This window comes from Sapajus apella, unplaced genomic scaffold (genome assembly GCF_009761245.1).
Source record: "Sapajus apella isolate SASKATOON/1434 unplaced genomic scaffold, GSC_monkey_1.0 scaffold1, whole genome shotgun sequence".
NCBI lineage: Eukaryota > Metazoa > Chordata > Mammalia > Primates > Cebidae > Sapajus > Sapajus apella.
In genome coordinates, this window is record NW_022436941.1 from 67,269,213 (window position 1) to 67,284,413 (window position 15,201).

Consider the following 15,201-nt stretch of genomic DNA (forward strand, 5'->3'; position numbering starts at 1 on the left):
TGAGACCCAAAATGAAACCATATGACTCAGTTTCTTAATCTGTAAAATGATATTGACACTAGCAAAATACCAGGAAGATGTTTTAAAATATCTCACATAATTCATTACTCATTTTGAAAAATGACAGTAGGCTGGCCTCTTTACCATTTAAAGTAGATCCAATAAATGGCAATAATATAAATACTATTTACCAGCTTCAAACTCATGCAATTTCTTTTAAAAATATGGAATTGGAATTATTTCAAATTTTATGCACAAGGTGTAACTTTACTAACATTTCCAATTCATGTACTGAAAATTTGCATTAAATGAATTAACCTGGGCTGCTACTCAGGAGATGGCTGGATGTTTTTGGATTCTGAAACCAGCCTGAAACATTGAAGATACAAGAAGAGCAATTTGACCAAAATGTGATGGTTGGTCCTAAAAAGATCAATTTTGATAGAAGACTGACAATATACATTTTTTTGTCTCTCAGCCCTATCTTGGAGACAATGGTACCCTGCTGGTGTGGGAGCAGAAGCTGTCTGGAGTTGACTAGATAAGCTAGATTTATGTATTAAGTTGGATAAAACTGAACTTTGAAGCTATACTGGGTACCTGTTATTTTCCTGTTTGCCATTCAGACTACAAGAAGGGTCTAGCCACAGATATCTACCAATGGCTATGTCAAGTGCATTCTTTCAGTCTTATTTGACTTCTAAAGCCTTGTGTTTTTATGGCTTTGCCATAGCTACTGTAGTGAAGAACTCTATGGAGTGAAGAATGCAAGGGCCCATGCATTTCTCTTACCTGAGGCTAATGTCCAGAGTCTCTGGCCTGTCTTACCATTACTGGATTTCTATGAAGTCCCACATAGAAGACTAGGTGCTCGTGGCTGCTGAAGTGGCCACAGCTTGGGTGTTCAGAGGAATCAGCCCCTCATACAGCAGATTTTGATTAGGGGGAAATAGGAATCAAGATGGAGCTAGCAGATAAATTCCCTCTCTATTTCTCCCTGCAGTGGACTGTTCTGAGTTATGATTTTTTCCATAAAGTCTGTCCAGACATGTCCTGCATGGCCAAGTGAGAGTCAAGCAGTGCTTGTTTTGGAATAGTAGCCAGTGTGATCAATGCATTATCTTACATTTGCTCCCCATCCTGTGCTGCTTAAATTATCTTTTCTTTTTCTCTTGCTGCCCTGGGATTATACTTGTCTGTAAGTCTTGCCTCAGACTCTTTTTTTTTTTCTAGAGAACTCAGACTAGGGCACTTACTATGAGCAGGGAATTGAGCTAGGTACTGAGTCCGTACCTTCTAAAAGCTACAATTTAGGTCAAGAGACAGAGACATGAAGCATACACTACAACACAAAGCCATGCATGATGACAACTCATAATCTCATCTTTGAGATCTTCCAGAACTTCAGTAGTTATCTCAGGTTCTGGTGATTTCCTTTTGTGCTACTTGTCACATCCTGATTTGCCTCTAACATTGCAGTCAGTCCTCTGAGATTTATATAAGCTCTTCATGTGAAGAAGGCCAGCATTTTCCTTGGAGTTTCAAGAGAATATTTTGAATGTGTTCATTTCTGTAGGTATTTTGCTTTAGAAAATACACCACTCAGTTGTTCTTTAATGATAGCATTTTATCATAGTCCTCTTTTAAAATTAAATTATTGTTGGATTTTTTTTGGCTGTTCTTCTGAGTCAGATAATTCAGTATAATGATGTTGTTTACCCATAGATACTGTTTAGATTAATTTTCATCCTGCTTTATGAAATTAATTTGGCAGTCATTGCAGTCTAGCTAGCTGCCTATATGGTACTCTGGTGGGTGCTTTGGACCTAGACTTTATATTTTTGAACATAGTAGAGACAAAATGTCTCTAAGTAGAGACAAAAATGTGATTGAATTTGAAAAGTGCCAGAAATTTGCTTTAATTGATTAAAGGTAGAAGATAAAATGTGATATGGGGAAGTCTTTTTCTTCATTTTGGGAGGATTAATTTGTTGTCTTATTCATGTCTAAATAAATTAGGTATGTATGTTAAATATTGCTGCTTACCAAATCATCCTAAGATTTGCAGCAAGAACAGTAATTAATTTTTCACAAAGTTTATGAGGGTCATTAACTCAGGAACATCTTAGCTGGGTAGTTCTGGCTCAGGGTCTGCCATGAGATTTGCGAATCCATCACTTCTCAGTTAAGATGTTGGTCAGAGCTATAGTCTTCAAAAGGCTTTACTGGGGCTGGAAGATCCATTTCCAAACTGGCTCACTCATAGGGTTAGCAAGTTGATGCTGGCAGTTGGAGGCCTCAGTTTCTCACCACTAGGATCTCTCCATAGGGCTGCTTTGGTGTTCTCATGACATGGTAGCTGGTTTCCCCAGCATAAGTGATCCAAGAGAAAACAAGAAGAGAGTGGAATGTTTTAAAGGACATAGCCTTGAAAGTCACACATTGTCACTTCCACTGTATTCTATTGGTCGCACAGACCAACCCTGATACATTGTAGGAGGGAACTATACAAGGAAGGTAATGAGCACCAGGAGACAAGTGTCATTAGGGAGCCATCTGGAGGCTGGCTACCACATTAAATTGTATCAGTTATTTTTCTTGAAAGCCTTTTAGCTGTGGAGTAATCCAAATGCAAACCTTATCAGACAGGGATGAGAGGTATTTTGTTTGACAATAACATTCTCAAAGGCTGACCTGATTGGAGATCAGCATGTATCTCTGAAGAGATTAATTTAATGGTAAGTGATTTTTCTGCTTCCTCTGCTGGAGAGGCCACCAGAGGTAGTGATGAGAAGGGAAAAAACAAGATGCCCATTGGAAGGACTCATGGGGATGGGGTAAAATCTTAAGTTCTTTGCAGTTATAACTTTAGTAACTCAAAGTTTCTTTAGCTCATACTTCTGGCAAAATTCCCATAGAAATTTCTGTGATTCTCCCTGTCTTCACACATGCCCACAGTCCAGCCCATTAGGAGCAATCATCACATGGGACTGCTGTGTTCCCTCTCTTCTGTTCCAGCTTCCCTGAGTTCACGTCTGCCGCCTCCACTTCTTTGCCTGTGATAATAGTGCCTATCATTAGAATGCTAAAATCTTTGCTGAATATACTTTTTCCCTGAAGCTACAAATCCCCTGGGAGCCAAAGGGATGCTGGACCCAGTGCAGCAACCTCACAGGTAGAAAAATCAGCCCTTTTTCTAACTTTTATGATCGACATCATTGCCAGGGCCCTGAAGCTGCACCACCTGTGCCCAGCCCATCGCAAAGAATTTCATGAAAACAGGTCCTTTTTGCCTTTGAATAACTCTCCACCAAAAAAGCACAAGGACCAACAGTAGTGTTTAGGCACAGCTAAAACCACAATCCAAAAGGAAACAAGCCTCCAAAGGAAATGGTGTTTGCAGAAAGCCAACTCGTCCTATAACACAGATAACATTCTCTCGTCTCAGCTTGAGTATTCTTGTATCCTTGAGAGGTACTCTGTTAACTAGTTCTTTTTTCATTATGGTCTGTGCCTTGCATACCCAAAGACCCCTTCTGGTAGGCTCTCCTAGAACAAAGAACGAGGCTCTGTAACGCCTTATCAAAATCTCTATTTCGTAGGCCAGCAGGGTGGCTCATGCCTGTCATCCCCGCACTTTGGGAGACTGAGGAGGGAGGATCGCCTGAGCCCAGGAATTCAAGACAAGCCTGGCAACATAGCGAGACTCCCCATCTCTAAACAAATTAAAAATTAGTCAGGCATGATGCTTTAGGGAGCCATGATCACACCACTGCACTCCAGCCTGCTGAAAGGGTGAGACCCTGTTTCAAAAACACAAAAACAAAAACTCTACTTCTTACATATCAAAAGCTCTTGCACAGCTGGACTAAATCCTTCTTGGTCGTAGTAGGATTCTTTTTACACATTGTGGGATTGGATTTTCTAATATCTTAGATCTAAAATCTTAGGATTTTGTGGCTAAGTTCATGAAAGATACTAGTCTGTAGTTTTCTGGAAGAGATTGTGTAAAATTGGTGTTACATTTTTGGTAGAATTCTACATTGAAACCATCTGATAATTGATTGGCTTCTCCTTCCCTCCTCCCTTCCTTCCTCTTTCTCTTCCTTCTTTTCTTTTAATAGACTTTATTTTGCAGAGCAGTTTTAGGTTCACAACAAAATCGAGAAGAAGGTACAGAGATTTCACAGGTGCTCTCTTGCTCCCATGCATGGGTATCCTTCCCCATTGTCTACTACCCTCACCAGAGCAGTGCATTTGTTACAACTGATGAAGCCACATTGACACATTGTTATCACCCAAAGTCTGTGGTTTACATTAGGCTTTACTCTTGGTGTGATACCTTCCATGGATTTACACAAATGTATAATGACATGCATGCACCATCATAGTACCACACAGAGTTCTTTCCCTGCCCTGCGAATACTTGGCCTATTCATTTCTCTCTCCTCTGGCAACCACTGATCTTTTCACTGTCTCTGTAGTGTTGCTTTTTCCAGAATGTCATATACTGTAGTTGGAATCACACAGCACATAGCTTTTTCAGGTTGGCTTCTTTGACTTAGTAATAAGCATGTAGGTTTCTTCTATGTCTTTTCATGGCCTGATAGTCATTTCTTTTTAGTGATGAATGATATTCCATTGTCTGGATGTACTACACTTTATTTATCTATTCATCTACTGAAGGACATCTTGGTTGTTTCCAAAGTTTGGTAACTGTGAATAAAGCTACTATAAACATCCATGTGCAGGTTTTTGTCAATTATATCCAGTTGATAGATGGGTCATTGAGTTCAACTATATCCTTATTGATTTTCTGCCTAATGGATCTGTCCATTTCTGACAGAGGGATATTGAAGCTTCTAACTACAATATTGGATCATCTTTGCAGTTCTATTAGTTTTTGCTTCTTTTATTTTGATGTGTGCTTGTCAGGTGACAGGTTGTTATGTGTTCTTGGAGAACTGGCCCTTTTATCATTAGGTAATAATGCTCCTCTCTATCTCTGAGAACTTGCCTTGCTTTGAAATTTGTTCTAACATTAATATAGCTAGTCCTGCTTTGCTTTGGTTAGTTTCAGCATAGTATATCTTTCTTCATTCATTAACTTAAAAAAAATTTTTTTTTGAGATGGAGTCTCACCTGTTGCCCAGGCTGGAGTACAACGGCACAGTCTGGGTTCACTACAACCTCTGCCACCCAGGTTCAAGCGACTCTCCTGCCTCAGCCTCCTGAGTAGCTGGGATTACAGATGCCTGCCACTGCGCCTGGCTAATTTTTGTAGTTTGTAATAGAGACGGTGTTTCACCATCTTGGGCACGCTGGTCTTGAACTCCTGACCTCATGATCCACCTGCCTAGGCCTCCCAAAGTGCTGGGATTACAGGCATGAGTTGCTTTGCCCGGCCCTATTAACTTTTAATCTATATGTGTCTTATATATAAATTGGTTTTCTTGCTGACAATGCAGAGTTGGATAGTTTTCTTGATGAATTTGGATAATCTGTCATTTAACTGGTACACTTACATAACTGACATTTGTGGTGATTATCAATATATTTGGATTAACATCTAGCATATTTATTACTGGTATTTGCTCTCCCTTTTTCTTATTCTCTTTTTGTTTTCCACTCTTTTTCTACCTTTGGTGGTTTTGATAGAATATTTAATGTTTCATTTTTTTCTTCTTTCTTCACATACCAGTTGTACTTTTTTTTAAACCTTTTTTTTAGTGGCTGCCCTAGGATTTGCAATATATATTCACAAATAATCCACATTCAAATAACACTATACTGCTTCACAGTTAGTGCAAGTACCTTATAATTAAAAAATAATCCCAATTCCTCCCTCCCATCCTGTGTGAATCATTGCTTGCATTCATTTCACTAACATACACACACACACACACACACACACACACACACACACACACAGAGATACATAATCAAATACAGTACACACACATACACACAGAAGGATGCATAATCAAATACAGTATTGTCCCCTTATCTTCGGTGGATACCTTCCAAGACCCCCAGTGCATGCCTGAAATCAAAGATAGTGCTGAACCTGATTGGCATCAAGTGGAACACACTTAAGTTCTTGTCTTCCACCTACAAATTTAATTCCTTTTTCATCTTACCAAAGCATTTACCATGCACCGTGGCTGTAACTTTTGCAGTCTGACAGCAAAACGAGCATGCATTTCTTTTTCATTCTACACAGTTCACGGATTGAAATTCATTCTTATTAATAGAATTTAGAAACCTAGGCATATGGTTTTTTTTTCCCTTTTCCTGTTAAGTAAAAAACTCACCTCTTCACTTAAAGGGAGCACTTTAATGCTTCTCTTTAGCTTATTCAAATTGCCACCATCACTACTCTTGTGCATTGGGGCCATTATGAAATAAAATAAGGGTGATTTGAGCGTGAGGACTGTGATACGGAGACAGTTGATCTGATTACCAAAATGGTTACTAAGTGATTAACCTGTGGTTAGAGTATACAGCAGAGGTCCCCCCACCCACCTCAGCTGCTGTGGACCTGGACCTGTCTGCAACTTGTTAGGAACCGGCCCGCAGAACAGGAGGTGAGCAGCAGCTAAGCATTACCACCCGAGCTGCACCTCCTGTCAGATGAGCAGCGGCATGAGAGTCTCAAAGGAGGCGAACCCCGCTATGAACAGGTATGTGAGAGATCTAGGTTGAGTGCTCCTTTTGAGAATGTAATGCCTGATGCTCTGAGGTGACAGTTTCACCTGGAAAGCATCCCCTTACCACCCTGCCGTGCGTGGAAAAATTGTCTTCCACAAAACCGATCTCTAGTGCCAAAAATGTTGGGGACCGCTAATATACAGGACAGATTCACAGGATGAAGGGATGATTCACGTCCCAGGCGGGATGGCATGATATTTCATCACACTGCTTAGAATGGCACGAAATTCAAAACTTAACGAATTGTTGATTTCTAGAATTTTCCATGTAATATTTTATTTTATTCTATTTTATTTTTTGAGACAGGGTCTCTCACTCTGTTGCCCAGGCTGGAGTGCAGTGGTGCCATCTTTGCTCACTGCAACCTCTGCCTCCCAGGTTCAAGTGATTTTCCTGCCTCCGCCTCCTGAGTAGCTGGGATTACAGGCACGCGCCATGAGGCCCAGCTAATTTTTGCGTTTTTAGTAGAGCTGGGTTTTGTCATGTTGGCCAGACTGGCCTCAAACTCCTGGCCTCAAGCAATCCGCCCAGCTTTGTCTCCCAAAGTTCTGGGATTACAGACATGTACCACCGCACCCGGTCTCCATTTAATGTTTTTGACTTTGGTTGACCACAGGTAAATGAAACCCAAGAAAGCAGAACTGCAGTTAAGTGGGAACTATTGTACATTGTTGCAATTGCTGTTTTGAACAAACTTTTATCTGTGGGATTAATTAAAATAAGAAAAATAAAATTTTTAATTTTACCTTCACTTATACCTTCTTGTTTGTTCTTCCCTTATGTAGACATGAGTTTCTGACCTACGTATTTTCCCTTCTGTCTAAAGAACTTTTAACATTTCTTGCAAGGCAACTCTATTGGTAATCCATTCCTTCCATTTCTGTTTGTCTGAGAAAGTCTATTCTTCACTTTTGAAATATAATTTTGCAGAATTCTAGGTTTTTTTTTTTTAATTTTATTTTTTAAATTTAACACTTCGAATGTTTCACTCCATTTTCTTCTGGCTTGCATGGTTTCTGAGAAGTTGGATGTAATTCTTATCTTTGCTTCTTTATAAGTCAGGTGTTTTTCCCGCTATGGCTTCTTTCTGGATTTTTGGTTTGTCTTTAGTTATTCTGTAGCCGAAGAGGCTGAGGCATAGTTTTTTGACATTTATCCTGTTTGGTGTTCCCTGAACTTCCTAGATCTGTGGTTTGGCATCTGATATTAATTTGGTAAAGGTCCCAGTTATTATTATTTCAAATATTTTCATTCCTTCCTTTCTTCTCTTTCTTGTATTCTCATTATGTGTGTGCTGTACCTTTCATATAGCTGTCCCACAGTTCTCGAATATCCTGGCTTGTTTTTTTTTCAGCCTTATTTTCTCTTTACTTTTCAGATTTGGCAGTTTCTATTGAGATATCCTCAAGTTCAGAGATTCCTTCCTCAGCCATGTCCAATCTACCAGTAAGCTCATTAAAGGTATTCTGTAGTTGTGTGTTTTCGATCTCTAGCATTTCTTTTGGGTTCTTTCTTAGAATTTCGCCCCTCTGCTTATGTTGCCCATCTGCATGCATGGTGTGTACTTTACCCATTAAAGCCCTTAGCATCTTATCATAGTTGTTTTAAATCCCCAATTTGGTAATTCCAACATCCCTGCTATATCTGGGTCTGGTTCTGAGACTGAACTCTGTTTCTTCACATTATGTTTTTCACCTTTTAGTATACTTTGTAGTTTTTCCTTTTTTGATGTCATCTGAAATAAAGATAATTAATTTTTTGCTTTTCAAACTGTCTTTATTTTTCTTGCATAATTTTCCTGGCATCACCAGAACAACATTTAAAGGAAGTAATAAAAGTGAACGTTCTTATCTGGTTCTCAATCTTCTGAAGAAAATGTTCAGTCTTTCATCATTAAAAGTGATGCTGAAGCAAGGCACAGTGTCTCATGCCTGTAATTTCAGCACTTTGGGAGGCCAAAGCAGATGGATCAGTTGAGGTCAGGAGTTCAAGACTAGCCTGGTCAACATAGCGAAACCCCATCTCTACTAAAAATACAAAAATTAGCTGGGCAGTGGTGCAAGGGCCTGTAATCCAAGCTACTCGGGAGGCTGAGGCAAGAGAATTGCTTGAGCCCAGGAGGCAGGGGTTGCAATGAGCCGAGATCACGCCATGGCACTCCAGTCTCTGCGACAGGGTGAGATAGAGTGAACCCTGTTTAAAAAAAAAATTATGCTGGTCATAGATTTGGAGTATTGATAGTTTGTGATTTTTAAGGAATTGGTCTATTTCTTCAAAGTTGTTGACTACATGAACATGAGGTTGTTATGTAGTGATATGGTTAGGTTTTGTGTCCCCACCCGAATCTCATCTTAAGCCGTAGTCCCCGTAATACTCATAATCCCCACTTGTCAAGGGAGAGACCAGGTAGAGGTAATTGAATCATGGGGCCAGTTTCCTCCATGATGTTATTGTGATAGTGAGTTGTCATGAGATCTGATGGTTTCATAAGGGGCTCTTCTTCTTTCTCTTGGCACTTCTTCCTGCTGTCTTGTCAAGAAGGTGTGTTGCTTCCTCTTCACCTTCCCCCTTGACTGTAAGTTTCCTGAGGCCTCCCAAGCCATGCTGAACTATGAGCCAATTAAACCTCTTTCCTGTATAAATTACCCAGCCTCAGGCAGTTCTTTATAGCAGTATGAAAATGGACTAGTATATGTAGTATTTCTTTATCATCCTTTTACTGGCTGCAGGATCTGTAGTGATATCTTATTTTGTTCCTGCTATTGATAATTTTGTCTTCTCTTTTTAATTTTTATCAATATTGCTAGAGGATTATACATTTTATTGATTTTTTTAAAACCAGTCTTTATTTCATTGACTTTCTCTATCATTTTCCTGTTTCTTGTTTCACTGATTTCTGCTCTTATTATTTTCTTTCTTCTGCTGGGTTTGAGTTTGTTTTGATCTTCTTTTTCTAATTTCTTGGGGTAGGAACTTGCTTTATTAATTTGAGATCTTTCCTCTTTTCTAATGTAAGTATTAGAAATGTCAGTACTGTTAATTTCTCAGCATTGCTTTAACTGCATCCCACATATTTTGATATGTTATAATTTTAATTGCATTGAAATTCTTTGTTTTTAAAAATTTTTGTTTGAACTCTGTCTTTGACCCAAGGGTCATTAAAAAGTCTGTTGCTTAATTTCTAAGTGTTTTAAGAAAATTTTATCTTGTTACTGACTCCTGGTTTGATTCTGTTATGGTTAGAAAAACACTCTGTATGATTTTTATTTTAAAATATTTGTTGAGGTTTTGTGGCCCAGGAGATGGCCCTCCTTGGTGAATGGTCCATGGGCACTGGAAAAAAGTGTCTATTCTGTCATTGTTGGGTGGAAGCTTTTATATATCAATTAGATACTGCTGGTTAATTATATTGCTCAGTTGTTCTGTATCCTTGATGATTTTCTAACTAATAGTTTTCTCAGTTGCTGAGCAATCAAAAGCTCTTTAGTTTTAGAAAGAGGCTTTCTGGAAGAATCATCATCCTCAATAATAAACAGTTAAAGATCAATTTCAAAGCAACATGTGCTTTCTTTCCTTCTAGGAATAGCTCTATTGTTTCCAAACTCAGGCTAGAATCAATTAGTGGTCACTCTCTCCTTTTGCAAACAACCCAAATTATTTCCTAGATTCTTTATTTTGGATGCAACTGAATAACCTTCCAACCTGACTTGTATTTATAGGTTGCTATTTTCTTCCCATATATTTACACAGTCTGCTAGTTATTCCCCATACTGCCAAATGTCTTCTGAAATAATCAGCTGTCAGAGGTGAGAAAAATCTGTTAACACATGATGTGTGGCATAGCACAAAGTTGTGATAAAAAAATAATCTAGAGTATTAAAAATTCAAGCTGTCCTCTTTTAGCTAAGCTTTAAGCAAGTGCTAGTCATCTGCCCAAGGTCATTTGACTTTTGCCAGATTCTCTGTATTTTGAACGCTCTTGTGATACTTCTTATGTGGCACCATTTAAAACTTTTTTGCATACTCTAGATATTTTACGTGGAAGTGCTAAGTAAACTGTGCTTAATATCTTGGATCCATCGAGTCTCCTGGGCCAGAGCCCTGGGAATCCCTAGTTGGCAGTTTCTCTGTTATTGCATACATTGCACGTATCTCCTGTGGATTCTGCCTCCAAAATACCTTTCAAATTTATCTCTTTCTCCTCATCTCCACCACTGCCACTGGCTTGGTTCAGGCTCTGATCAAGACTTTCCTGGATAATTCCAGTAGTATGCACACTGGTCCCACCTTGCTTTAATTCATCTCCATGTGGCTACCATGAGCATAATCTAAATATAAATGAAATCGCATTTCTCCTTCTTAAAGTCCTTCTATAAATCTTCCCATAGGTACTGGAATCAAACTGAGGCGATAAGTTAGCTGACAGATATTTGTCACCTCTCTGACTTCATTACCACCAACCTTCCTTCTGTGCTTATTTGCAGCCACTCAACCTGCAATTACTTTGTTTATGTTGTTTAGTGTCCTATGCATTAGCAATTATTATCTCTTCTGTCTTACATGCATTTTCTACTCATCCTTCAAGACCTAGGTCAGGCATCGTTCCCTCTAAGATGACTTTCTGGTATGGGTTGGATGTTTCTCCCATGTTCCACAGCATCTTCTACACTGTTCTCTCCGTATGAGATATAGTATGGCATTGTGGTTTAAGCTGTGGGCTCTGAAGCCAGAGTATGTGAGTGTAAGTCATCTTTTTGTTTCTTTTTCCTTTGAGACAGAGTCTTGCTCTCTTGCCCAGGCTGGAATGCAGTGGCTTAATGTTGGCTCACTGCAACCTCTACCTCCTGGGTTCAAGCAATTCTCCTGCCTCAGCCTCCCAAGTAGCTGGGATTACAGGCCTATGCCACCATGCCCGGCTAATTTTTATATTTTTAGTAGAGACAGGGTTTCCACATGTTGGCCATGCTGGTCTGAAACTCCTGACTTCAGGTGATCCGCCCACCTCAGCCTCCTAAAGTGCTGGGATTACAGGTGTGAGCCACTGCGGCCCCGCCGTAAATCACCTTTTTAAAATGGCTGTGTGACCTCTGCAAGTTTTTTAGCTTTTCTCACTCCTCAGTTTCCCTGTCTGAAGTGATAACAGTATCTGTCTGATGTGATTGCTTTGGGTTTTTTTTTTTCACCTGGGTGCAGGCAGGCTGAGGGTGAAAACGGCCTCAGCTGCTTTGGGTTTTACATTGAGGTGACAAACATGGAGTCCTTAGAATTACGCCTGCATCAGAGTGGACGTTTGATGCATATTAGCTGTTCCCAATAATTTATTTTTCAGTTTGCTGTTTCATAAGATCCTAAGCTTTCAGAGGAATGTAACTAGTCTTTGTTTTGTCAGCATGTAGTGCAAAGAAGGCATTCAATGCTTTGTGAATGCATAAATGACTATAAGCACCATATGTAAGGTGTTATTTTACTTGGTGGTACTTTCCTATTCCCCAGTACCTTCTGACACATTTAGCTCATACAATAACAAGCTAGCAGTGTGCATAGCAAGTCTTTAATCAATTATAGTAAATTATAGCATATATATTGTATATTACATTATTTATTTCCAAAGCAAAGTTTCGTAACTTAGAGAAGGATAATATCTAAATTTGATAGAATTTTATTGTTTGGGTGATTTGTTTTGAAGTGTCAGCACTATTCTTTTTTGTTGGTGTGTGGCATCTTCTATGATGCCGTGTGCCACTAGCTTCAAATTATGACAAAATCCACATATTGCTCCTGTGGTTGGCATAGGGGAAAATTCTGTTTCCTATCTTCTTTGAATCTCTCACATATTTTTGCATTTTATACAATGTTTCAAAATCACATCCTGTGTCCAATAGACTAAAAACAAGCAAGCTCCTGCCATCTCCCTGAGAAAAGGCTGCTAAATGGCACACGATTTCATTTTCCAGCAACATCGTCTGGGAAATACACAAGACATTCATCTTCCTCCATTTCTAGATTAACATGTTTTTATTTAATAAAACTAACCACATTGTGTAGCAGTCCATAATCTTCTGGATGTCTATATTAGAATGAGTTTTGACTCTGAATGATAGAAACTCAAAATAACAATGGCTTAAACAAGTTAAAAGTTTATTTCTCTCTTATGTAAACAGAAGTAGCCCTGAGCTAGAATGGCAGTTCAATCATCAGAGACCAAGGTTCTCTCCAGCAAGCTGCTCTGCCATCCTTAATACACAGGTTCAACTCCTAGTTTAAGAGAGCTGTTCCTTTCCAGCCTTCACATCCTCAGTCCAGCCAGCAGGAAAAGGGAAACACCGTGCTGCTATTTAAGGACACTCCCTGTAAATTTTGTATGCATTCCCATTTATCAGAACTTGGTCACAGGGCCACACCCAGCTCAAAGGAAGTCTTGGAAATGTAGTCCTTGTCCTGGGTGGCCATGTGCTCAGCTGAAAATTGTGGGTTCTATTTCTGAGGAGGAATAAATGTATATTCGATGATTGCTACCAGTCTCTGCTACTTTGTCTTTGCCATTAACTGTCTCAGCTTACTCGGGTCCCAAATTTAAAAAATAGTGGGTAAAATGGCTCTATTGATGTAAAAAATACGTATTTGATCCTTCAGAAAGGGTCAAAATTAGAGTGTTAGCTAGTATGAGACTCCTTTTAAATTTTAGAAGCTATGTTAATTTTATGAATTGTCTCTAAAATATATTTTTAAATATTAATATTGTTATTAAAAATGTTTCTTATAAAGGAGCAATATGAAAATAAACGGGCATATGACACCAAAGGCACAGGCAACAAAAGACAAAGTAGACAAACTGGACTTCCTCAAAATTAAAAGCTTGGTGGCTTGGTGTATCAATGGCTGGGTGCAGTGGCTCACGCACTTTGGGAGGCCAAGGTGGGAGGATCACTTGAGCCCAGGAGTTTGAGATCAGCCTGGACAGCATGACCAGACCCTGTCTCAAAATAAATAAATAAATAAATAAAGACAGATATCTGAGAAGGGAGTAATATCAAGAACATGTGAAGAACTACAACTCAACAACAACAACAACAAAAAATCCAATTTTAAAAATGGGCAAAGGACTTGGGTAGACATTTCTCTAAAAAAAAAATATAAATGGCCAAAAAGCACATGGAAAGATGCTCAACATCACTAATCACTAGAGAAATTCAAATAGAAGACCACAAGGAGATACTACTTTTCACCTATTAGAATAGGTATTATTAAAATAAAGCAGTAAATAAGTGTTAGCAAGGATGTGGAGGAACTGGAACGCCTGTGTAGTGCTGCTGGGAATGTAAAATGTTAAGATCTCGGTGGAAATCTGTATGGTGGTTCCTCTAAAAATTAAAAATAAAATTACCTTATGATCCAGCAATTTCACTTTTGAGTATATACCCAATAGAATTGAAAACAGGATCTCAAATAGATGTTTTACACTCGTGTTCATAATAGTATTATTCACAATAGCTAAAAGGTGGGAGCAATCCAAATATCTATCAGTGGGTGAATAGATGATAAAAATATTATATCTATGTATAATGAAATATTATTCAGCATTAAAAAGAAAGAGAATTCTGATGCATATTCCAACATAGAGAAGCCTTATAGACATTACGCTAGGTGAAATAAGTCAGTTGCTAGAGGACAAGTACTGTCTTATACTACTTATATGCGGTATATACATAGTCAGATTCATAGAGACAAAAAGTAGAATGGTGGTTGCCAGGGCTCAGGGGAGAGGAAGTGGAGAGATTTTGTTTAATGGGTATGGTTTCATTGTGGGAAGATGAAAGGGTTCTAGAGATGGATGATGGTGATAGTTGTACAATATGAATATATTTAATGCCACTGAACTATACTTTTAAAATGGTAAAATGCTAAATTTTATGTTTTACCATTTTATAGAAAATATTTTATATTTTTATACACATATTTTATTTTTTATTTTTTATTTTTTGAGATGGAGTTTCGCTCTTGTTACCCAGGCTGGAGTGCAATGGCGCGATCTCAGCTCACCACAACCTCTGCCTCCTGGGTTCAGGCAATTCTCCTGCCTCAGCCTCCTGAGTAGCTGGGATTACAGGCACACACCACCATGCCCAGGTGATTTTTTGTAGTTTTAGTAGAGACGGGGTTTCACCATGTTGACCAGGATGGTCTCGATCTCTTGACCTCGTGATCCACCCGCCTTGGCCTCCCAAAGTGCTGGGATTACAGACGTGAGCCACTGCGCCCGGCCCTATACACATACATTTATGTAATCAGTCTTGAAATCATTTCTAGAGATTTTTTTCCCCAAGAATCTTCATCTTATTATGAAATGTTATTTTTGAAAAAATTCTATAAAACATACACAAAACAGATAATAACATATGGAAAAGTTCCTAGTTCCCTTTACTTAATGTTAATGCCTCAATTTATAATAAATATTTTCTGTGAATGATTAGACCATTGCCCCAATTGTTG